This window comes from Lonchura striata, chromosome 2 (genome assembly GCF_050655825.1).
Source record: "Lonchura striata isolate lonStrDom1 chromosome 2, ASM5065582v1, whole genome shotgun sequence".
Taxonomy (NCBI): Eukaryota; Metazoa; Chordata; class Aves; order Passeriformes; family Estrildidae; genus Lonchura; species Lonchura striata.
In genome coordinates this window covers 115,523,152-115,548,413 of record NC_140704.1, presented here as the reverse complement: position 1 = coordinate 115,548,413, position 25,262 = coordinate 115,523,152, and the positions used below count along the sequence as shown (strand labels likewise).

Here is a 25,262-nt window from a genome sequence, read left to right as displayed (position 1 = left end):
GTAAATCTGATGAGCACATTTCTTTTTACGCAGTCCAGGATACAACTGACTTTCTGGGCTGCAATTACACATTGCCAGCTCACATCAGAATTTTTGTCAACCAATATCCTCAAGTCTGCAGGGCTGCTCTCAGTCCATTCATTACCTTGTCTGTACTGCTGCCAGAGATTTCCCCAGCACAGGTGCAGGATTTTATTGAACTTCACGAGGTCTACAGTGGCCCACTCCTCAAGCCTGCCCAGAGCCCTATGGATGGCATCCTCTCCCTCAAGAAGATGAACAGGACTACTCAGCTTTTTATCATCCACAAACTCGCTGAGGTTACAAACACACTGTCTATGATAGTTGCTGGGGTCTGCCTTTTTATCCATCGTAAAAATGAATTTTCCCTTTTTCCAGTCACTGAAGACTTCACCTGGCTGTCATGACTTTTTAAATATGATGGAGAGCAGCTTAGCAACTACATCTGCTATTTGAGATATATATCAGCCTATTCAGACTATGTCTAAGAGGATTTAGGCTAAAACTTGGCAGTCTGTAAAGTGTCTAGTTATAAAATCCTTACCAAGTTGTGATGCTATGTATTTTGCTATAGAGTATTGGTACAGTCTGTGATCAGGTTATCCAGAAACTTTCTTTAATGTGTTTGGAGAGAAAAAAAGAAGGAGTGGGAGTAAAATGAAATTTTATATATATATAAATGTGTATATATATGTCCTTCAAGTGAATAGGACCTCATTCTGAACCAGGAAAGCAGTTATAATTCTTTCCATGGGCTTGTCATCTAATTGGAATACCATGGGAAACTTTATGGCTTCTTCCTCTCTGTTTTATCTGCTGTGGTACATATAGAAGTCATCCATAATGTCACAGATTGTTTTTATTTCCTCCTACTGCATTGCTGGCAATTTTTCCTCTCATGATAAACACAGTTAGATTATACCCAGCATTCAATGTGCTCATTAAAACCTTTCAGACATGGCTACATTTGGAAGAAAATGTGGACAGAGTGAGTCACCAACATTTTATTTTTCTAGAGTCATTTGAAGCTATAAGATTGTCCAGTAACCTCAGTACTGAGAGAAAAGTGAAGTGTCCTGCAAGTAGCTTTGGCTGTGGATATATACCTAATTAATTCCTAGAGAACATCTCAAAGAATCAGCATTTCTGCTAATTATTTTATAGAAGACAGTGGTACAGAGCTGTCACTAGCTAGGATAGATACAGACCCAACACCTACTCTTAGGAGAGGAAATGGTACTTATTACCTGGCACAAATGCCATGAAAAAAATGAAGATTTGGATACTGGTTCATACACTGAAAGACACACATGTTGGGTTAATGTAGATTTAAAAAATAAAGGGTGCAACTTTTTTCCAATATATTAATTTAGTCTTTAGTTTAGTAAAGACTGTTTAGTGCAGTCATTAGCAAGCACTTCCAGAAAACAATTCTTGTTATCTCCCTTTAATTGCTGTCCTTGGATGGCAGGAATCACCACCTGAAATGGTACATTTTATGGTACACAACATACAGGAAGCCCAGACCAGTCATCTAGATGTCAAACCACACTCCACCATACTCTGTTGTTGTTTCTCTGTTCTACAGCTTTTGCTCACAAGAAATTGTGACAATAGTCTGTGGAAACCTCTGCTGGATTCTTAATTGGACCATTAATTAACAGCATCCAGCTGGGCACTATGGAGCACTTACTGCTCTCAGGACTCCAGCAGCAGTGGTAATTCAGGTCCTACCATAGGCCTGAAGAGTATTTCATTCTCTTTGTACAGCACATCACACCATGGGGACCTTGCTCAGGATCAGGGTCTCCATCTTCCCCTTTTTCTCCCTAAGCTCCAGGTCTCAGAGAAGCCACACAGCCTCTGCAAAAGACATGACACAGAAAAATTACAGATCAGCAACATGAGAGACCTCACCATTTTCTCCTGTAATGAGCAAAAGGTTCCACATCCAAGTAGGGAATGTATTTCAGCTTCATGAGGGAATCCTACAGGGATACATTGAACAAGTCACCAACCATGCTGGCCAGCATGACAGCCAGCACTACCAGTGGGGAGGACTGGATCATTTGTGAACTCTACCTAAGGAAAAAATGGAACAAAGGACTCTGCATTTTTTCATATCCCTGGAGATGAAGGCAATCGTTACACAGAACTACCTACTTCTTTCACAAGGGAATGGAAACCAACTCAGTCCACTGAAAGGAGAAGAGTGCTCCCCTCCTTTCCCAGGTATAGGTTATCAATCAACACTTCCACCAGAGAATCTTGGCTGATGCAGTGACAACTCCCCCTCCCATCCCTGTCAGCTTGAAGCATGACTTTTACATTAAAATTTATATCTGATTCCCATATTTCAGGTGGCTTGTGATAATTCAGATGTAGAAGAGGATAGTAAGTAGAGATGAAGTAGCGAGATTGCTGCAAATAGCTTGGCATTGTGACAAATATTTTAAAATGCAAACAAATCCAAATTTTTTTCTTTCTTGCTGAGCTCAGAAGATATAAACTTGTTTTGCCTTATTCCTGTTTCCTGACAGAACAAGCTCCTTGGACAAACATTATCTTGAAGGATGCTAGAAAAGGGATGAAGCAGCTCCCAACAGGAGTCCAGCTCAGGAAATCAAGCAGCAGGAACATCAGTTACCATGCAGAACAATGTTGGGCAGTACAAGGCTGGTGCAGGCATCCCTGTCCCCACAATCACGAACAATACATTGGCATGAAGTTCTGGTTGTAGAAAATCAGGTGCACAAATTATGGTGTTCACACAAAACACCTAAGTGTAGTTGTCCTTTCTCCCTGTGTAGTGACCGTATGTTCAGGTGAGTGATGAGGTATGTAGGAGGTTTTAATATTTTATTAACCTTAATATCATCATTATTACCTGATTGGTTTTACCTCCATGGTTGCATACAACCACTATAAGCACAAAGGTAGACCAAGTTCACCTGACCTGCAACTGCAAATGTCTAAGAGCTCTGGGGGAGGCAACATAAAGCACACCAGTACAACTGCCTTTGAATAAAGGATTCAGAGTGAATCCTCCTGCACAAAATAGAGAGTAATGTGAATGCAATTAAAGTTGTTTATACCCACAATGAAGTGGGTCTCAAACTCAAAATGAAGTCAAATATTTTTCATGGTGAAAACCACTGCACGGAAATTCTCCTTATGATACCTTACCTTTTTAATAAAAATTGACCTTTCCTTTCACATCCCACTATTTCCTCTACCATTGTATCCCATTAAACAGGTATATTCATTAGCAATTACCCTGGGACTAAATATGCAACTTTTCCTCGTAAGACTAAGAGGCTTTTGCCCAGGAACTTTTCTCCAATTCAGACAAAGTGAATTACAGCAGATGGCTATTTAATAGACCTCATCAGTTAGAGATTGTTAAGCACTTCAAATATCTGCATTCAAAGAATGCCAATAAACACATTTCTGCATGATAAGCTGTAGGAAATTTATCCAGGCTTAAATTTTCCCCCTCCTCCTGTCTCTGTTCTGGATTTGAAAAGATAACATTCAGGATGATTTACAGCATACCCCAACAAAGGACTCATATGGCATGGTCAGCCATGTACAACAGTCATGCAACTGTCCTTTCTGCTTGGACATAGCCAGAGATTTGCAAAAACACCACAGCATTCTTTGAATTTCTCTTTAAACCTAGCATTCAACTGTTTTATTTAAAAACAGGAACATGTCAGTTGAAAGGAAAACAGTAACTGTGGGATTTTAAGAATTGCTTCATCATATCTGCTGCAACTCATTTACACAAATGGAGTATCCTTATTGTGGATTCCTTTTAAGGTTTTTTAAGTATCGTACTACAGGAAACTCTTCTGGAATAAAACCAACAGTAAAAATTACTATAAAAAGCTCTAAAAGCACTCTGAAACTCTAAATAAAAAAAATTCTTGAAACTTAAACTCTAAAAAGTACTTTCAAGGGATTGTTTTAACCTATACAGAGTATCTTCGTAGCAGCAAGAACCAGAGCCTGGCTCATCAACCACCTCTTCTTGTTTTTCATCCCACTTTATGCCTTCCTCCTACCCTTCTGTCCTCTAGGAGGAACAGTCAAGTTGACCTGGCCAAGACCCTCCTCCTTCATTGTCAGAAACATCCAGCAGCATTTTACATCTGCAACTGAGGCTTGTGCTGATTTTCCCCAGCCCTGCAGCCTTCCTGAGTGCTGGGATCTGGAGGGAGGATGGCTCCTCTCTACAACAGCACTCTGAATGCTCGGAGCAAGTGCCTCAGCATTCAGCGTTGGACTTCACTTCTTTCAAGGGTTAACCCCTGTCAAGCAGAAATGCTGTTTATCTTTGGCAAGCTAGGATGGCTGAGGTCATTTTTAAAAAGGCATGTTAAAAGCATTTTGAGCAATATCTTTTGTATGTAAGTAAATTTAAACTTTGGCCACAATAGCACTAGTGGAGTTGTTCAGAATTCTCACTATAGATGGAAGTGGGAGAGGCAATTTCTGTGATACAAAATTCTCTTGGATATAGGCAATACTGGAGCAAAACTATAAAGAAAACATGCAGATGACTTAGAAATCAATGATATTTGAAGTATAAGGATAAAAATTTAAAAAATAATTTATAAAACTTCAAGAAAACTTTGCACAAAAATTTAACCCATTGTGTGATCTTAACATAAAATGACATTGTACGGTAATTATAGATCAACTTATTTATGAATCCCAGCCTAAAGCAAAGTTTTATCTAAAAATTGACTTGATTTCACATCCTACTACTTAGAGACCTAGATAAAACCATTAATTGACAGTTCAAATAAATTCTGGGAAAGGGAATTGCAACAAAGAAAGATACACACATGAAAGATGCAGACATTCATATAATAAAAAGTATGCTGTCTCAGTGCTGATGAAGAAGGAAGAAATCAAACAGCTAAAACCCTAGTCTACTAATGACAAAGATGATGTCAATTCAGCAGCAAAGTTGTCCTCTTAGGGTAGCTTAACAAAAATCACAGACACAGAAGTTAACCCAAGAACTGTGATAGATTCAAGTCATCTCATATAAGCACATGGACAGGCATGAATCTTCATGAACACAATATCTGTGCTCTTCATAAGGCTTTATTGGTATTCCCTGTTTAGAGAAGGGCCATCTGCTCCCTGCTGAGAGAGACAAAGTGCAGAACCTCGGGATTCAGCTGCATGAGGAAGTTCATGCTCAATGAGCTTGGGTGTGAATTTACTGCATATTAGCTACTCTGCTCTAACTGCCCATTTGGCTACCCTTGGTGCTTGGGAAGTGAGAAACAGTGAGAAAAATTTCACCTTCAAAAAGGAGCCTGCCTAACTCACAGAAAAGCACTCTTGAAGCTACCCTGCACAAAACAACTCTTAGTAGGTATTAGAATCACCCACCCAAGGGAATTAGTGCCAAGTAACTAGCAGGCTGTAAATCCATACTGGAGCTCTCTGCATGCTAATTCTCCCTGCAGACAGGCCCTTGTGAGCCCAGAGCAGCAGCCAAGCAAGCCCAGCCACAGACCAGCATCACCAGGAGCCCATGTGGTCCAGGGCTGGAAGCTTATACACCCTCTCCTTTAAAAATACTTATGTTTACAAAACAGATCCTAAAGATTCTCTGAAGGGAACAAGTTATACAGATTATTACAGAGGGAGACAGAAAATGTAGGTGACAAAAGCAGAGAAAGGAGGGAGGGAAGTTGGGGGCAGTCACAAAACGCCTACAATTCTTCAGCCATAAAGCAGAATGTTTCATTTATCAATATTCATTCCAAGACTGCATTCTAGGGGCTGCTCTTTAGGATGCAATTTACTCTCTGTGCATATTGCCAGATTTTTTTTTTTTGTTCCTTTTGATCCTACGGGTGAGACAGGCTGTGCCAAAAAATGTCTTTGCCTAGGGCACCCATCTGTGCAAAGCCAGCAGCTCTAATAGGCACTAGAAGCACTCGGCACTGACACTTCATACATCAGCAGCCTAGCAAATTGTATGGTTTTTTTCAATAATCTTTCTATATACAAAATCCTGAAAAATGTCATTTACACACAAAGAGACCACAATTAATTTATCAGCACAGTTATTCAAACCTCTTTAGACATCATCATCTTTGTCACCAGAGGAACTTTTCAACAACCCCCAATAGTCTTTACGTTCTCAGACCTCCACATCATTATAATCTATTAGGCACCTTCATGTTAGCTCTGTTTTATTATGTAACACATAATTATGCATTTCATTAACAGCATCACCAGGCACAGTACATCAAAGAGAGAAAAGCAGCTGCCCAGGAAATTCAAAAAGATGCAGTTTACTTAAAGCTCACTGTTAAAAACCACCCCCACTTTCAGTTAAATTGTGACTAACATGTTTCAAAGATTTTACTCTGGCTCAGAGAGCAGAGTCTAAACAACCTCATTAGACTCAAGGCTGCTGACACAGTGAATATTGCCTGACCCCTTGATATTTCCAATAATATAAAAAGAAAAATTCACCAGCTAGCTATATAGCGCAAATGAATTTTCTTCTACTGAAAACCCACTTAGCCAGAGATCTCTCTTGCTACTTGCAGCCTACAAGGACAAATGCAGAGGTGAGGGCCTATCAGAAAGAGAAAATATATATATATTTATTCTGTATTTTAATTAGTTGTTTTTAAAAATTTGTTCAAATAGAAGAGTTGTCCGGCCAACTGAACAAAGAAAAGACAAAATCTTCTTCCTTCAAATAATATAAAAATCATCATCCTTGGAAGAAGCAAACAACCCAGAAGAAATAATTTTGTCATTTTTCACAAGGTTACACTAAACTGAAAGACTTGGAATCAAGGAAGCATTTAGGAAAAAAAACAAGTAGCTGCAGGACAAAGGTACAAGACAGTACATATGGGAGCAAGTTTAAAAAGGGGGTGGATGGGAAGGGACTTGAAGTCTCGGTACTACCAGCCAAACCAAATAGTTTTGGAGTTGAGGCTGCAGCTGGCACAATACACTACCTCTGGGCACAGTTTCCCAGTCTTCTCCCAGATTGTGTGGAAGAGTACACACTCCCCCTGGAAAGCACCTTTCAGCTCTCGCGCGTACAACCAGAACTTCCCTCCTTGGAAATTTTTGCTCCTATTTGTAAAAGACACCAAGAAAAAATTATTCACGGTCAAGAGAACGTTTCCAAAGGGTGGAGGGCTTGTAGCCAGCAGAAAACTTTTGATCATTCTTCTCTTGGAGCAAATACGAATAAGGCTGCAAGCTAATCATTTGATGTAAAGAATGGAAGGAGACTACAATTCCCTAGTCACAGAAGTAAAAGAGCTGTGCATTAAGCTTTCTTGAGAATAGAGTTTATGGAAGTAACATGAAACAAGATTAGGTTACTTGTGTTGTCACAGCCATTTCATAGACAATGTAGATCTGCATTTCAATTTCTTTAATTTTGGTCTTATCATCTGCTGGCCCTCAGCAACCTGTGTGTTGGAGCATTTGAGTCACTTTAATTGCCACTTAATAATGTCCTGACAAACCATGAACTAAAATGCTGTTATCATGATCCACTATTTCCATCTGGGATTATGCCAAAAGAGGCACCTTCTTCACATATCGATACAACTGAATACTCCCTTCCTGAACTTGCATTAATCTCTCTCTTTAAAACAAAGTGAAAAATATTCCTTTCCTGTGCACTTCACCTTTAAAGAAATCCTTTATAGTCTTAGGACTACATTCATTAACTCAATTTGCTTTACTGTCTTCTTATCACTCACCACCATCACCGCTAAAAATTTTTGGAGAAATGGGATGCTGCATTACAGTAAACATAAATCTCCTGAAAAGTCACGATTGTCATGCTAGCCTTGAAAAGTTATGCACTAAAGTTCCCTCACCCTGCTGAAAATGATTATTTCTTGCAGCCTGAGGCACACAAAGCTGTGCATCACACTCTACAAAGGGCGGCACACCCAGCGTAGGTTCACTGTGAGGACGTCCTGCCAAATCCTAGTGCCAGGAGGATTGCACAATTAGTGGGATTCTTCCTCTTCCAGAAATCAACACCATTAACTATTCCAAGCCATTACAAGGAGTAGGCAGCCTCCAGTACCCTAGAGCTTAACTGCTGCCAAGACAGAGCATAAAAAAATATCTCAGTGCAAAGCACATACTTTTTTAGCAAAGTAGTTCTAATTAATCACACTGGTGCACTACTTAATTTAACTTAATTCATAGTGTTAAGTAAGCTCTCATGCCAGTTTTCTCTGATGTGAATTTAAATATTTTTGTGAGTTTTTCTGAAGCAAACCAGTATTTTGTTGGTAGAAGAGAGAATATTCTTTTTCTAAGACCTAGTACAGAAACGGTACATTGACTGCTAAAGAGAACACAGAAATACTCAGCACAGCTAAGTAATCCATGGAAATATATCAAAATTGTTTGAGTCCCAGTCCTTGGGAACTTGATGGAAACTGCTATGCAAATGTTTGATTTCTTGTTTCAGTCCCTCAAGGCCTATAAATACACCTGTTTTGACAGGTTGCAGCGATGGATGCAAGTGATACCAGAAACAGTATTGGTGATGGCAGTGACTCTTGCCAAGATCTCCTGGAAAGACATCTATCAGTGATTTTTTCTGTGAGCTGGCTCTTCACCTTATGTACACAGCAGACACGAAACCCTGAAAGGAGGTTTCAAAGCCATCTAAATCTGTGTCAGAAAGGTAACACTGGTGTGTGTTGTGTCAAGCAAACTTTCTATTAATAAAAAGAGCAACATTGCGTATGTGTGTTGCTGAATATGCCCAAACATTCAGCAGGCTCACATATTAAATCTTTTCAAAACAAACTCTGTACTGTATAATAACCCAGCTAAGCAGCCTGGTACTTTTAAACTCACAGTATTGCAGAATTCTTTTAATTATGATTCATGAGCACTTTTTAAAATAAAGTAGACAACTGCAGTGAATCTTTGTAGTATTTAAGTGAAGCTAAAACCAACATCTTCAGAATGCCAGAATTCTTAATGTCCCCAGCTCCTGAGGTCTAGAAAAGGCTGGAGAAGAAAGAGGCACTTGACTACAGACAACTGCAGACTATCAAGGTTTTTATTGAGGCTTTTTGATAAACACTGTACGCCCCAAGCTGAAAAACTCATTTCAACTTTAACTTCAGTGGGAGATTAGACCTTAAATAACAGAAAACTTACAAAATCTTGCTGTTGTCTAAATAAGCATAGGTATTCATTCACTGCCAGTTTCTTAAAGAACTGCATTACAAAATCTGAGGTCCTGAAACCATTCCCCATCCCCTTCTCTGTGAGAATAGTTTCACTTATTTCATTTTCCAGAAAAGCTACTGCCAAAAAACACACAGTGCTCTTCCCCTAGTTGGAGTAAATTCAACAGAAAATAGTAGGACCTAGTGTATTGAACAGTTTGCTGATTATGCATTGTAACTCAAATTATTTTGGGATTAATTTGAATAAGACTAGAATCTGTACCACACTATTCTGCATCTTTTCTTCTTTGCAAAAAGGCTGTAATCTGAAAAAGTGTTAAACATACCATTTGAACACACTGGGCTCCTCACAACAGACAGTGGAAGGAGAGCAAATGTTTACCCTGTTAGGAATATCTGCAGGCTTGAAGATTTTGAAAAATTGTTTTACTAAGGTTTAATCTCTTCATTATAAAAAATATCAGGCAGTTCAGTAACAGAAACCTAGGCCCTGTCAAAACAACTTCTGTGAACCATCTCAGGTGTAATCAAAAAACAGTAAGCGACCCCTAAACTGTTTAAGTGTGACAGGCCGATGCATTAAACAGCCTAGCACTGCGAAGAACTTGCCAAATTATTTTCCAAATAATTATGCTCTTCCTCTGCCTTCTTTAAGGAAACACGAAGTGAAAAATCTTGAATACTACTCATTTGTCCCAGCCTCTGCAAAAGATTTTCCTTTCCCCACCAAAATCAAATGGAAAAGCAGCCTTGTGGCATTCTTTCATGAGGAGTTAAAATGAAGACTGTGGCCATGGAGCGAATCCAAAGCTAAATTCACTATTGAGTAATCCTGGTGGAGTAACAGCATTTAAGGCATCTATTTTTGAACTATTTTTAAGCAACTAAGGAGGAGACAATTTGAACTTGCCTGTTGGGTGGGCACATATGCCTTCCTGCCCTTTCACTAAGGACTCTGTAGCACATGCCTTGTTAGCCAGCAGCACAAAAAAATGCTCCCTGATCCAGAGCATGCACATGTATACTCATTCTAAAACAAGGGTCAAAATCTTCTCTCATCTACCCATATGTAGCACAGCATGACCTGTCATGAGCCTCTACTGCATTCTCACACAGCAATGCCTCTCCTTGCAGAGAGTGTGCTCCCTATCATCTTCTCTCCATGTCTGCTCCAGGAACACAATGTCCCTTTCACACCCTTCCATCTTGAGCAAGTCACAGGAAGGCACAGTCAGAAATCTCCCAAGGTCTGTGCTGCCAAAATGTGCCGTGAGGATGCAGTCATTTGTTACAGCCAGTTCTCCCTTGTCTTCCTCTGTTGCCTCCCGAGTATTGCATACACTCTGCTAAACAAGTGGGAGAAAGGGAAAAGTATGACTCAAGCCTTCCAAATAAATTATATTTTCTTTAAACAAGGGTCAGACTGAGGAACAGGGTGAAATGGGAGCAGTGTAACTAGAGTGACCTGATGTCAACCATTTGTATGTCAACCATTATCTGAAGCACCAGACAACACAACTCCAATTATCTCCACAGTCTGTGCAACTTCATCCTTTCTGAAATCAGGCACTGCTGTTTCACATGTTGCATCAGCAACTGCAGAAATCACCTGCAGCTGCACAACTCACCAATGGATAACAACATGGTTGGCCACTGCCAGTTTGGGGTGTTAGGGGATTTTGTTTTAGAGATACAAGAAAAGAGCTCAGGTCTGGCTCTGCAAGCTCTTCTCTGCCACATCCATCAGGCACTCAAGTGTTTTTCCATCATCACTCTTTGGTATTTCACAGTGAGAGAAGAGCTGTCATTAGGACAGGTCCCACTGGATACCATTTATGCTCCTCTTTTCCTCAATACTTCTTCACATGCTTTCATGGCTTCCCCTTGATGCCCATCTCCATTCAGTCTTGTTCATGATAGAAGTACACCTTTCACCCACCTTCACTGCCATCACCATGTGTGTCCTGAACTCAGTCTTATTCCTCTTCCAAAAAACACAGAGGGCATGTAGAAACTGTAGCAGCAAGACATGTTACTCTGCCCAAGGGAGGACCATGGTCCTTCCTTAGGGATTTACCTCTCTCAGACCTACAGCAGGAGCCTCCCACCAACACACTGTGTCCAGCCCAGCAGCTTCTGTGTTCTGTAACCACTTACTTCTGTTTCATCAGGGTACAATAGTCAAATGGGGATCTCTGGCCCCAAGCCCCCATTTATCAGAGCACCCAGTTACACAGGGAGTTTCATTCAAAATTATTATGAACCCCTCAGGCCAGGGAAAAAAAAAAAAAATATATATATATATATATAGGTTTATTGTGGCATCTTTTGTCCCAGAGAAAAATAATCTTCTCAAAAATTGTAAAAAAAACACTCTTGGCAGCATTATGAATGTTTTAAAGTTAAAAATACAAAACATTTAATGGCTTCAGATGCTTTTCATGTCAATGTAACTGGAAAATACCTTTAATATGGAAACAAATTAAATTTGGCAAAGAATTAGTACTTAAGACATCCCAATTGCATTTTGTAATTCAAAAGAACTGAAAATAGATAAGATACTGTGAATTAAAAATAACTTCTGCATGTTAAATTCTCGTGAACTTTCATTAAGGTTTGTGTTATATGTCCCAAATGTACCATTGCATGTTATAATACACTACATCCCTTTATTTATAAAATACTTTTAAAGCTACTGATAGCTAGAGCCAGAAAAATGACTATATAAAAATGCTATCTTCTCAAATTACTACTTCATTTCCAATGTGTTTATTTAAAAGAGAGATGCAATCTCAATTTCAATATTTCAGATGCACAACTGAATTTTCATTGCCAATTGAATCCATGTACAATTCAGTTGTGTCTGTTTATTTTACTGATAAAACCTGGTACCAAAGCTGACACAGCTATATTAGAGATATAGCTGGATTATCTTCTAGTTTGGGAATTACCTTCAGGCTAGCCAACTGTCCCATAGGTGCAGTTCTTCTATACAGATGACGAATGAAGGATTCAGAGGGGACTTGTTCTGACTTCTTAGGCTGGGTTCACAAGGCTACCATCCAGAAAGAAAAAAGGAGTTCATTTCATTTTCCCTACAAGCATACATCTTTTATCAAATGTTCCAGTGACCTGACAAATTGTTTATCATCCCTACAGAGCAGTACTTTTCAGGTTAGAGCCCAAGAAGCTGTCATTTGGAATGCTATATTGTCATCTCTTGAGAATTTTAAAATTGGATTTGGCTTGGCCTCTCAGATTAAACTACATCTCCCACGATGCACCATGTATTGGGCCTCCTTCTCGAATATACCAAGAAAGTTTCTTTGATGTTTCAAGGCAAATTTTCCTTAAAGAAAAATGTTAACATGGAACAACAAAGTTTGTAGCAAGACAAGTTGTTTTTTTTTTAATTTTGGGTTTTTCAGATGTTCAGCTTTCTGATTAAATGTCCAAGGTTTTTGTAAAAAAAAATCTGAAGTCCTCATTTTTGGTCAAAAGCAGAGGAAAAGCAAACTTTTTGAAATAGTTTTAAACTGGGTGTTGGGGAAAAAACAAGCTCTTGCAGACCAGTGTTTACAATCATTCCAGCCACAGAAGTGTTTTACTATATTTGACCATAATATCATATTAATCTTATTTCAAGTCAGCCTGTTCTCCTGCTTCCTGGTATGCCAAAAGCATATTCAGCTCTCGGAGAATTTTTCTCGTCAAACATCAGCAAACTATAATCCTTATCAAGAAGAGGATCGCACTTTGGATGGCACTATGAGTTTGGAAGGGAAGTCCCTCCTCTTCAACTAGCCAGATGTAACACCATGTTTTATGTGCTGAAAACAAGACTGGTTTCTTTTAAGACCAAAAGGACCAGTTAAAACATTTAATTTGACATCTTGCAAAATATCCTGCTTCCTGTAATTACTCATGCTGTAAGACCTGCCCTGGAAACCTGTCATCGACCAATATCGAATGTTCTCCATTTTCTGAATCGCACAGCATGGCTGTGCCACAGCTCCTGAGCCCCACCACTGCAGGGTCAGCTGCTGCTCCATTTGCAACAACATAAGGGCACTGGTACAGAAGCCCAGCTTTGTGCCAGCACTCACTTTGACTATTGAATAATTTGCAAAAAAAAGCCAAGCTTAAGACAAAGTAAGTGGAAACTATATGTTAGAGAAAGGCACCTGCACTCTAGTTGACTCTGAAGTCAGCTGTTGGAAGAGTATTTTTATTGTTTCCTTCATGGAGTCATAGAATGATTTGGGTTGGAAGGGGTCTTGAAGATCATCCAGTTCCAAACCCTTTGCCATGGACAGAGACACCTTCAACTAGACCAGGTTGCTCAAAGTCCCATCCAACCTGACCTTGGCCTTTCTCTTACCATAGGAAGTTCTAAGGCAGCAAGTGCATGAACAAGTCTCATGTAAGACATAGTTTGCACTGAAAAGGTTTTGCACCTCCAAGTCTGGCCATTGTGCCAGAGCACCTCCTGGAGTGAAAAAACCCAGCTCCCTTTGCAGGCTCTCCTCATTGCCTACACAGCACAGCAATTACCAGCAGGCACTTACAAACCAGGGAGGGAAAAACCTTTTCACACTGTGTGCTGCTTTCATCCTTACTTTCCTGCTCAAGGAGCAGACAGGAAGAGGGAAAAACAGGAGGTCAAGGTGGCAGAAACAGCCCTCACCCAAATGGAGGTAAGGGCTGCTCAAGGCTAACAGGGACTACTGTTTTATGTAATGAGGAATCACAGAATATCCTGAGTTGGACAGGACCCGCAACAGGGCTCAAAGGCACAGCTATACAGACTTCTAGCATCCCATTTGTCAAGAAGAAACCAGAGAATTTACACCCAATTAATATTCACATTTAATCCAAGCCTGATATATATCACTATTTTCTTGCCCAGTTAATGTACAATTTATCCATCTTTGCCTGTAGAATAGAGCTCTCATCCATTAGATATGGACTCCCTCAAGAGAAACTTGATTTAACTTAATTCTTGGCCTCCTGTTGGTCTCTTTAGCAGCCAGAGATAGTTTTTCCTGTTTGGTCTTCAAACAGCAGCTATGCACTATTACCTTACTCAACTAAAGAACAAAAGTCTAGAATTTATATTTGTGCTAGCATTTCCAAAAACATCCCTTCTGCTTGCATCATCATCACTGCAAAGGGTTTCAAATGAAACATCTTGCATCCTACAACCAGTGAAGAGCTCTCTGGTTAAAAACCTGCACTGGTACCAGACAGATTTGACATGCATTTTAGAAGTTTTGTGCTTATTTTTCTAACGTCTTATATTACCATTCTGATTTTGTTATAACTTCCCTCTAGTTACCTGGATTGGGTGGTCTATGCTGTATCTTCACGTCACATCCATAAAACAATGCCCTACTTAAATTTCTTGTGAAAGGAGGACTTCTTGGGAGTCTCTCTCAGAGGAATGGAGAAGGGTAACCCCAGAATCTGCAACAATGCATCCTGCCTATAATTTCAGGTAAGTATATTTTGCCTAAATTAGAAGTACTGAAGGAAAACACAGAGAGGGAGAGGTAAGCATTTAGTTGCTACTGCGTGCTGTCAGAGCCATTTCATCACACTCCAGATGACCTGTAGCAATACTGTGGTACATGTCAGAAGTACACATTGCAATTCAAATTACGAGAAAGAAAAGTTCACTTTCATTACTAATGGAATGTGTATAACAAAGACACATCAAATTTCCTAACTATAGGACAGTGGTCACTTACAGCAATGTAGTTTATTATATACACTGCTCTGCATGTTTTAATGTAGATGTCAAACAGAAAGCATGAACAAACCTCATTTCTGAGCCTTCATTACTGTCTTAAGAACCAGATGGTTTTACATAAAGCCTTTTATTTCTGCCATATTGCAGACTCAGACAGACATTAACAAGCAACTTGTCATAATGGTCTGAACCCCCATCAGATGGACATATTTCAGTACCAACATCATGCCCGTTAGCACAGCAACCACACCCACCATTCCCAGAGGAGACTCTTGGACAGTCTTTCTTGGGACACTTAATCCCCTGAGGAGATTTCTCTTTGGCTTATATAATGGCATTGCATTTCCTCTTCCAAATCCTAAGAAATAGTCTCTTTTTTCCTTTAGTCTACATCTGTCAAAAGCCTGATAGTCCAGTGTTTCACACTCACAGAAGGGTTTAGAGTCTTAACCTTTTCAGAATTAATTGCATTTCCCATATCCATCAGAAGATATTTATTGGAGAAATAAATTTGGCCAATAAAGTGATATGCTGCTTTAATTCTTTTTAAACAAAATAGGCAAGAAGGGTTGAGAGTCAGGGTTGCTCACTATCATGTGTAATAGAAGGAAAAACAACTCATAGGACACAGGATCCAAATTGGTGCAATGAAACTTCTCTCAGCTTGCACATGGGCACATCAACAGTACTGGACACAGACATCAATACTAGGCTAGCCCAGAGCCACCTTTCATCTTTAACACTTGTGAGACATTTTTATTGAGAAGTAAAAATAAAAGGAATGGTAAAAATACAGAATTTTAACCAGAGAGCAAATACACTGTAGAAAGATGCTATTCCTCTTCTACATCCAGAGCACCCTGGAGCCTGCAAGCCCAGGACACGTGACACTTAAAAAGACATGGGAAACAGAAGGCTGTGGGAAGGCAAGTCATAAGGCTATTCCTTGTACTTGCCAAAAAAAATGTCACCACATCTACCCTTTACCACAAAAAGCTGAGGATGAGGGTCAAGTGTCAGCATGGGGGGTAGAAACAGGCATCCAAGAAAGAAGAGGTGGGCAGATGCCTGTGGGGTCTGTCATGAGGGAAAAAAAAAAGAAAAAGGCATCTTACAAACCTGTTCACTACAAGTCCCACATTCATAACTGTTTCCAAATGGAAGGCTGTGAGAAGCCAAAACAAACATTCCCAATTCTTTTTGAACCCAACAGACAATATAGGAAAAATATGTGCATTTTATGGTTTGAGGGCACAACCTTTTAATTATGTGTTTGCATTGTCATGTCCAAGACCTTTTTTCTCCTCAAAAATTAATATTTCCTCAAGCAATGCAGCTATTTCTCTTGGATGAACATAAATTGAAACGGGATCTGCCTGTGCAGAGAGGCTCAGAAGGGTTAGAACATGACACCTAGGGGAATTCGGAACGCACTGCAATGCAATCCTCGTCATTGTTCCAGGGCCTTTTCAACTCGTTTCCCTGCAGTTCTTAAGAGTTTCCAGATATTGTTTTGCATTATGTACATGTGCCGAGGCACTCAGAAAATGGAGAACAAGTACAGGTAGTGGGGAAGTTCGGGAGAAACTGAAGAAAAGAATTTCCTGTGTACCAGAGCTGAATGAACAGCAGTTCCTGGCGTCTAAGAGCAGCAAGTGTTCTGGCATATAATCACCTCTCATTTCTCATGGGCTGAGGAAAATGTCAATCAACTGCTTTTGCCCCTAAAGACTTACACCTGAAGAAAGACTGTAAAGTAATTGCTTACAAATGATACTTAAATTAAAATATATTGAGGCATTACAAGAAAATCCAGGCCTACTTTGGAAAAGACATTACATTTAGTCATAATTTGGGCTCTCAGAAAACTTACATCTAGTCTTCAGGCATCAACTTTCCCCTCTTCAAGTCTTACAGACTTAGCTGGCCAACAATTCACACAGTAACTTCCAAAACATGCATAACAGCAATAACAGAAGCAGAAATAGCAGAGTTCATTTTTACTTAATTACTTAATGTATAAGTAACTGCTAAACCACCAAGAGGACACCGAAGGAGGACTTTTTCCATAATCAATCTAATTATTATTTCACAATAGAAAGGGTTTCTTGCACACACAACATATTTCAAGTTAGAGCATAAGAAAAATAAATGCTTCCTACAGAATTTACTCAACCTATAACAAACATGGGCCTAGCTTGGTGTGAGTGCCAATGAACAGCTATTTTATCAAACACTGTGCAATAGCATACTAGGAGGGAAAATCCAGGCTTAGTCACTTCATGTGAATTCTGACATCTGCAAAGATTTCAATGAGATACTTTTGGGCAAAACCAGCTGGGCAGCCAAGTCTGGGTTTAGTCATGGGTGAAATTTCCACACAAACTAACACTCACAGGCCTTGAATGTCCTGCCTTGGAAGGGTGAAAACTTCCCCCTTGTGACCTCAACTTCATTTCTCTGTTGATTAAGCTGAATTTCAGCTGTGTCTTACAACTCACTGTCCCCAGGTGTTGCAATCAGGGAGAGCAAAGAACACCCTCTCTAAGTAAAAGAGTATTATTTGCAAATACTTCAACTTTCAGAAGTTTGCCTGGAAAGTATTGTAGTGTGGACTCAAGATGTTCTGTTACGAAAGAAGGGGGAAACAGAAATGTGAAATGTGTTCCAAATGAATCCCAGAATTTTGAAATCTATGAGACACAACTTGACCAGACAGATCCGTGAGGTTTCCCATTGGATCACTTGCCTATACCGTAAATCCTTATTCTTCCAGGAGGCCATACTCAACCCCAGCATTAAAAGGTAAATTGTACAAGGCCCTCATCCCCAACTGAAGTGAATTCACAAGGCAAGCAGTGTGACCTACTATTGTTTTGTAACCCAGCAGAAACATCCCTTTTCTTCTTTGTATACCAGTGATGGCAGTATCATTTCTGTAACCTCCAAAAAATTAAAAATAGGACAAGAGACAGTCTGTTTTCTCAGTCAAAGTGCTACTTTCAAACTTACAATCCACAAGTAAAAGTTCACAGATAAAACAAAACAAAAAACCTTCTTTGGGCAAACCAGGCAGGCCAATAATATGCTTCTCTCTGGTTCAATGTGCACAGGTATCAGTGTTTTATTTAGCTGCAGCAGCAAAAGCTCAACTCAACCTTGGCCACAAAAATACTTGAAAACTCTACATATTTACCATTATCACAGTGAGGGGGATGGTTAGTCTTAAAACACTCTGAAAAATGAGATAGCTCCAATGGCAGCAGAGACCTGTACCAATCCATACTCCATATTTACTAGTTTGAACATCAATTAAGGAAACAAGGATCAGTCCCATCATCCTGCCATACAAAGCTCCTCTGCACTTACATACAAAGAGAAAAAGAGCAATTATTTTGCCAGTGGTGGTGTTTTCTGGAAATTCTTTAATGTTCTTTTCATCCCAAATTAATTTTGTCAGGTTCTGTAGCAACTACCTTCCTACAAAAAAACTCTAACAACCTTCCTTAGTATGACCATTTACTTTATGCCAATCACAAGCATGAAGCTGACAGATTTACCACCTTTTTCTGAAGAAAAAAGACTAACACCATGTCTGTCTCCATGTCCTTCCAAGCACAAAAAGAATTAACCTTATAGCAAAAGTCAAAAGTATAGGTGACAGAAAGACACACTGAGATATTTCAGATTAAAAGGCCACACTCCAGCCTTAGAAAGAAACTCCTTAGAAAGAACTCCAGCCTTAGAAAATTTATCAGAATTGTCTGCATTTGCTCCATAAACCCAGCAAGTAAAATATTACAGTCATATAATAAATGGGCAAAAAGGAGTAATAGGTATTAATGACTTGGACAAAAGTAACCAAGAATGAAGTTGTGAAGAAAACCCAGGAGTCCTCAAACCAACCTACACGGAAGATCTAAGCCAAAATGTAGCACAGTTGTGCGGGTAATTGCTGATGTGATACACAACATTCCATCCCATATGCAAGGAATTAGATATAAAGACTCAAATATCAGACAATGAATGGGATTTGTGCATTCACTTCCCAGAAATCATGAATTATTATTAATGTTCATATTCAAACAATAGTCATTTTTATGATATATATTATATCGTTATTTAATTTCTGACTGTGCACAGGGGGAATTAGCTCAAGTGGTAGAGCGCTCGCTTAGCATGCGAGAGGCAGCGGGATCGATGCCCGCATTCTCCAGCGCCACGTTTTGCTGAGCAAGGGGCTGGAGAGCAGCACTGCAGGAAGGGCCCCAGGGCTGATGCACGCTGAACATGACCAGCAGTGCCCTGGCAGCCAGGAGGGCCAACCCTGTCCTGGGGCCAGCAGGCTCAGCATGGCCAGCCAGGCAAGGGAGGGGATTGTCCTGCTCTGCTCTGTAGCTTCACCTCAGCCTCACCTCGAGTGCTGTGAGAAGTTTTGGGCACCACAATATAAAAAAGGCATTAAGCTCTTAGAGAGCATCCAAAGGAGGGTCACGAGGGTGGTGAAGGGTCTGAAGAGGAAGCCTCGTGGAGAGTGGCTGAAGTCACTTGGTCTGCTCAGGTGTGAGGAGACTGAGGGGATACCTCATTGCAGTCTGCAACGTCCTTGTGAGGGGAAGGAGGAATGGACACTGATGTCTTCTCTATGTAGCCAGTGACAGGACTCAAGGGAATGGCCTGAAGCTGTCAGAGGAGCCTTAGGTTGGATATTAGGAAATTAGCATGAATATTAGTATGAATATGAATATTAATAATAATTTATTATTTCTGGGAAGTGAATGCACAAATCCCATTCATTGTCTGACATTTGAGTCTTTATATCTAATTCCTTGCATATGGGATGGAATGTTGTATATCACATTAGCAATTTTTTCACACAGTGGGTGGTTGGGCACTGGAGCAGGCTTCCCAGGGAAGCGGTCAGAGCACCAAACCTGACAGAGTCCAAGAAGCATTAGGAAAATGCTCTCAGGTATTATTCTTGGAGTGTCCTGTCCAAGGCCAGAAGGTGGACTTTGATAATCTTAGTGGATCCCTTCCATCTCAAGATATTCTATGATTCTATGATTTGAGGAGCATCATCTTGCACCATTACACAAATTTTTCCTATTTTTTCATACAACTGATCTATTTGATTGATAGATAAAGTTCTGGAATAGTTTTTAAAACTCTGTGTAGTTCTAGACTGGTTATAAAAATTAGATTATTAGTCAAAAACGTGAGTGTTGACTGATAGACTTAACTGTCTATATCTATTCAGCCAAGTACACCATGTTTCAGCAAACACTGCCTATTAAAATTGATTTAAATAACATTTTGGGGAGAGTAGGAGGTGAATACACAGGAGTAGGGCAAAGGCAGGAGGTTCTGCACACAACTAATTATTTTTATATTTTTTCAATATTCTTGAATGGCATTATACACACTCCAGCCATGGCCCCTTGCTTGCTGAACATTAAGCCTCTCAGCATTACTGCAAGAACCTTGGTCCATCCTTCGATGTATTGATTTTTTGCTGTCAGGTCCCAGCCTAGGGCCAGGGGCTTCTGGGCACATCCTTTGGTGTAGTCCACAACAACTTTCTAAAACTATGACAAAGACCCAGCTGCAGTTTTCTCCAAAGTTCAGGGTGTTATGCCCAAGATTAAGATTTAGGCTATTACATACATAAGAAACAGATGAAAAGTCTGGATCTGAACCTGTAGTCCTACAGTTACAGAGATGGAGCCAGAAGCTGAGACTTCTTGGATCCCCAAAATATTCAAATGATCTACACTTGGAAATTCCATAGTTTTGGCTATGGCCCTTCCACAGCTATTCTCAGATGATATTTCTTCATTCTTTTCCCCAGTTTTAGCATCTCTTTCCAAGCAACCCATCCTGTTCTACCTATACAACTTCCTCCACTTGGTGCTTTGCTGTTGCCAAGTTTCAACCTACAATTCAGATTGTTGCTACTTGCCTTTTGCACAGAAAGCACAAACCAGGACTGAAGTGAAGTACAGGAATAACCAGGCCACTGGCAAGCCCAGAACCTGCAGTTCAAAAGCAAAGGATGAAACAAAATGCCAAAGCAATGCAGAGAGATGTGCATCTAGATTCTTCATGAGCCCCATGTTTAAAAAGCGATGTGATTCCTTGATTCCCACCCTCAACTGGAAGCACAGCATCTGCAACACAGAGGAAGAAACATGCAGAGATACAAGACATTAAAAAATGCAGTTTGTAGTAGTTCTCATTTGCCTTGACCTTATTGTTAAAAAGCAATGAGTTTACATGACAGCTTCAAGCATCTGGGGCACTTCCAGGAAAACAATGAATATATGATCTCTCCAGTCTGGTCTGTATGATGTCAATCCTGATCTAAATAAGGAGAAACTGCAGCAATTTAAGCCAAAGAAAGGCAACTGGATGACTTGAGCAGGACTCCTGTCCCCCTTCATTTCAGAGGTAGCAACTCAGGATCTTCCCAGCATATTTGTCTCAATTAGTTCTGATATATCAGAAACATTACATTTTTTAAAGAAAACCTTGAATGAATTGAATTGAATTGAACTGAATTGAGTTGAATTTAATTGAATTTTAAAAAATTAATTAATATGCTTCAATATAGCCTCAAGTTATTTGAGTTTCTTCTCAAGTATCAATCATGTAACTCCCCTTGATTGAAGGCCTGATTCGAATATCTGACTCCATCTGGACTAATCCATACACTTGATAAACAGCTTGTTTCTGAAATTTCCCTCTTAAGCTGATTTATGCTTAAATATTAAAAGCAAAACCAAAAATATTATTAAATGGATGAATATAACTTGCTTTGCTGCCTGTACAGAACATGTCAATTTATACAAAAAGCCAACTTTCCCTTAAATATGTCAATTAAGTTGTTTTGTTAACTAATAAATCTAATTTACTAATTCAGTTTGTTATTTATTGTGCTAATCTATCTGGTTTATTAATGCATATATTCCTCTACATAAACTTCTGGCTGCTGAAACCCTAAATTCCCAAAACCAGAAAATGGGGGAAAAAATATTAAAATTCATAGAGCCTGGCCTTGATTACTTTGCCCACACAACACTGCAACTCTATCAAAGGGGATTATCTGACCAAGAATTGTCATTCTTGACGAGCACTTTGGTGGATAAGCACAGCACTCAGAGCTGAGAGTGCATTTGCAATTAGAAAGCTTTGCACTGGAGAGCACCATGGAGAGCTGGAAGGACTTAGAGGTTTCTTCTTCCACAGCAGCACAGACAATACTCAAACCACACCTCAAAGACGTCTGTCCCATGCGTTCTTAAATCTCTCCTTTGGTAAACACTGGCAGCAGCTATTTCAACATATTGCAGCTTAGAGTGCTGGTTATCATGCTGGCCACACCAGCCTTTCTGTACAGCTCTGCTATTCCTGGACGCTTTCTCAATCTCTGTCATCCGGAACAACTGAACTCTCCAAGCAGGTACAGCTTCCTTCCTCCAGTCTGGAAAGCAGTCGGCATGTTTTGGACATCACCACAACCTACACGGTAACAATATGAACTCTGTTCCTGAACAAAGAGCAGGAGATCTGTGGTATTTGACCCACCTGATCTCTGCTCAGAAATACAAGGAAAAATTCAAATGCAGCCAACATCTAGTGCAAGAAAATTTCTTCCAGACCCCAGATTGGCAACCAAAGGGACACAAAATACTTCCCAGTCTTGTATTTGCTTTTTACATTATTCCAGCTTCTCAAACAAGAATATATTCCAAATTCATAATGGTCAATAAAAGAAGAAAAACCTGATTACTCCGCCCTGGTTTCAAATCCATATAATAATAATAATAATCCATATATTAAAGCCTCAAGCTCTATACATATGTCTTTGCTACCAGTAAAGGAATGCACACTCAAAAAGCAGCACATCTGAGAAGCAATTCGAAGCTTGCAGCAGTGCCAAAATAACCGACAGAGAAACAACAGAAGAAAGTGGGGTTCTACAATTAAAGTACAAATAGTTGAGCAAGAAGAGCAAAGCACAGAGTGGAGGTGTAGGGCTTGCTTACACACAGGGTTTTGTACCAGTAACTCATCCTGCTTGAAGTCAGCGCATTTAGTACAGACAGATTTCTCCCTGGTGGCAACAGGAGGACTGCACGGCCACACTACAAGAATACATGTGCAGTACTGAGACTTACTGGTGCAAAAAACCCATTGCTTCTTAACCCCTTTCTTTTGCTTTCCCATGACTTCCTATTCCTGCTTCTCCAAGGAATATCAATGCCTGCCGGAAGAGCTAAAAAAACTACCAAAAGCACTGTTCAGTGTAAATGTGTGAGGAGAAGCTTTGATAAATTGAAGTGCTGTCATGCTGGCACAGCCACATACAGCCCTGCATGGAGCTGCAATCTTTCACTATCACAGTTTAAAAGCAAAACCATACACTTGACTGAGTTCAATCGGTACACAAGACAAAATTCAGTGTCTTACAATTTCTTTGTTATTTGGTTCTTATTGCATCTCTTAAAGTGGCAAGTGTGCTTATTACTAATCCATTGGATCTCAAAAGTGTAATTATATTTATCTGCTTCTGGAGTATTGACTGATAATCTCACATTACACTGAGATGAGCCAAATTCGAATGGTCCTAACTAAAGTCTTACAGCTGCAATCATAATTCCCTTTTTCAATTCCTAAGAAAAAGAGAAGAGTGAACAAGCTTCTTTTCCACATTTAGTCTTATTACAAGCTCATTAGAGACATCATCACTACCTTCAGCACGTGCATGACCTTTTGAAGTCCAGAACAATTTGATGCTTAATTCCTTTCAGATCTGTCCAGTTTCAACATGGTGTACTCTTTATAACTTGTAGCCCCACTAAATGAAAAATTGACACTAAGACCATCGAGCCTCTAGGCTGGATCAGCCTGACTATTTTTGATTCAGAGACAGACAAATAATTACTGTGGTTTCAGATGTTTTTCCTTAACAGCAAAAAATAGTTTTGTTTTGAAAAAGAACATTTTGCAAGCATTTAGTCCTTAAAATAAAGAGGAAAAAAAAAGTATGTCAGAGCGACGGAAAAGACTTTTCCTCTAGCAACCCAAATAGTCATAGATACCAAGTCCTGGTACTAAGTGACAAAGGCTGCTTTTATAAAGAAAATGTAAATACATGTTATATATCATATTGCTTTTACAAACAATACTGAATCAAGTATTACATGTCAAATAACAGACTAGAGTTGGTGGCAAGCATGGGAAAGCATGTGTCCTTTCTATATACTTATATAAGCTGTTTAGAATTGTCCTGGTTTGGCCCAGAGCAGTGGGATGGGGTGTGGTGAAGACCTTGTGGAATTTAATAACATTTTACATCAGGGACATCTGAAAAGCCAGGGACAGAGGAACAGGGCTCTTTTTCTTCCAAGGAGTAAGCATGGAAGGCGTAGGGTCTGTCCACCATTGTTTTTCATTCACTTGAGCTTCATGAACATTTGCCATGTAAATCACCCTCTCTTTGAATATTTTTGTTATTACTATAGTTGCTGTTACTGTTTGTTTCCTTAGCTCAGTGCAATTTCCAGTAAATTGTTCTTATTCTGGGATTTCTGCTTTTTTCTCCACCAGAGAGGGAAGGGGAGCATCTTGTGCTTTTTAATGAGAGTACAAAATTGGGGAATACCATTCCTAAACCATGAAATTAGTCCAGAAATTAGCTGGCAAGCTAGTCAGTATTTACAGTTTGTTTTATGCAACATGTATGTGATGCTGCCCATGTGGACAGACGTATAAATAGATTTTACAAATTTATGAATTTGCAAAAATAGAAGATGGCAGTGGCCATTTGCAATGGCTGTGAAATCAAGCTGTCATTTAACTTCAGTCTAAGTAAGTCTTTTTCTACTTCCTCTAGATTCCTCATATATATTGCTTCAGAAATATACTTGTACTGCAAAGCCTGTATCAGATTCAAGGATCTCTTCAGCTGTTTAACCACAAAATCCCAAGCCATTCAGCCATATATTCCCTGCCTGGTTTTTAACACAATACTTGCCATTTTAAATTCCTGGATTATAGTTTTTACTGGGTTACTTTTCATGTCCTCACAGAGAGGACTGATCAGATAATGTCCTTCAGCCAACTGGAGCTGAGAATAATAAAGATTTTTCATCAGTTTCCAGTTCCAGATTTCCAGCTTAAGCACAGTATGTCTGCTATAGACTTATATACCTAACTACAAGGCCTTTATGTTTTGTAAAGCAGAATTA

At 39.6% G+C, this 25,262-nt stretch overlaps 1 non-coding gene and 1 pseudogene across 2 annotated transcripts in view; one reads left to right on the top strand and one right to left on the bottom strand.

Annotated features, from left to right (window-relative positions):
- Positions 1-25,262, bottom strand: part of LOC144246500 (chloride channel protein B-like) — a 102,226-nt pseudogene that overhangs the window by 60,093 nt on the left and 16,871 nt on the right. Inside the window, exons 5-9 of the transcript XR_014950188.1 lie at positions 22,279-22,492; positions 21,669-21,770; positions 21,000-21,178; positions 18,198-18,366; positions 1,939-2,097 (exon numbers count right to left, since the gene is read on the bottom strand). The product of XR_014950188.1 is annotated as a chloride channel protein B-like (transcript). The remainder of the gene's footprint in view (positions 1-1,938; positions 2,098-18,197; positions 18,367-20,999; positions 21,179-21,668; positions 21,771-22,278; positions 22,493-25,262) is intronic.
- Positions 19,153-19,225, top strand: TRNAA-AGC (transfer RNA alanine (anticodon AGC)). The gene has a single exon. It is a non-coding gene; the product is annotated as a tRNA-Ala (tRNA).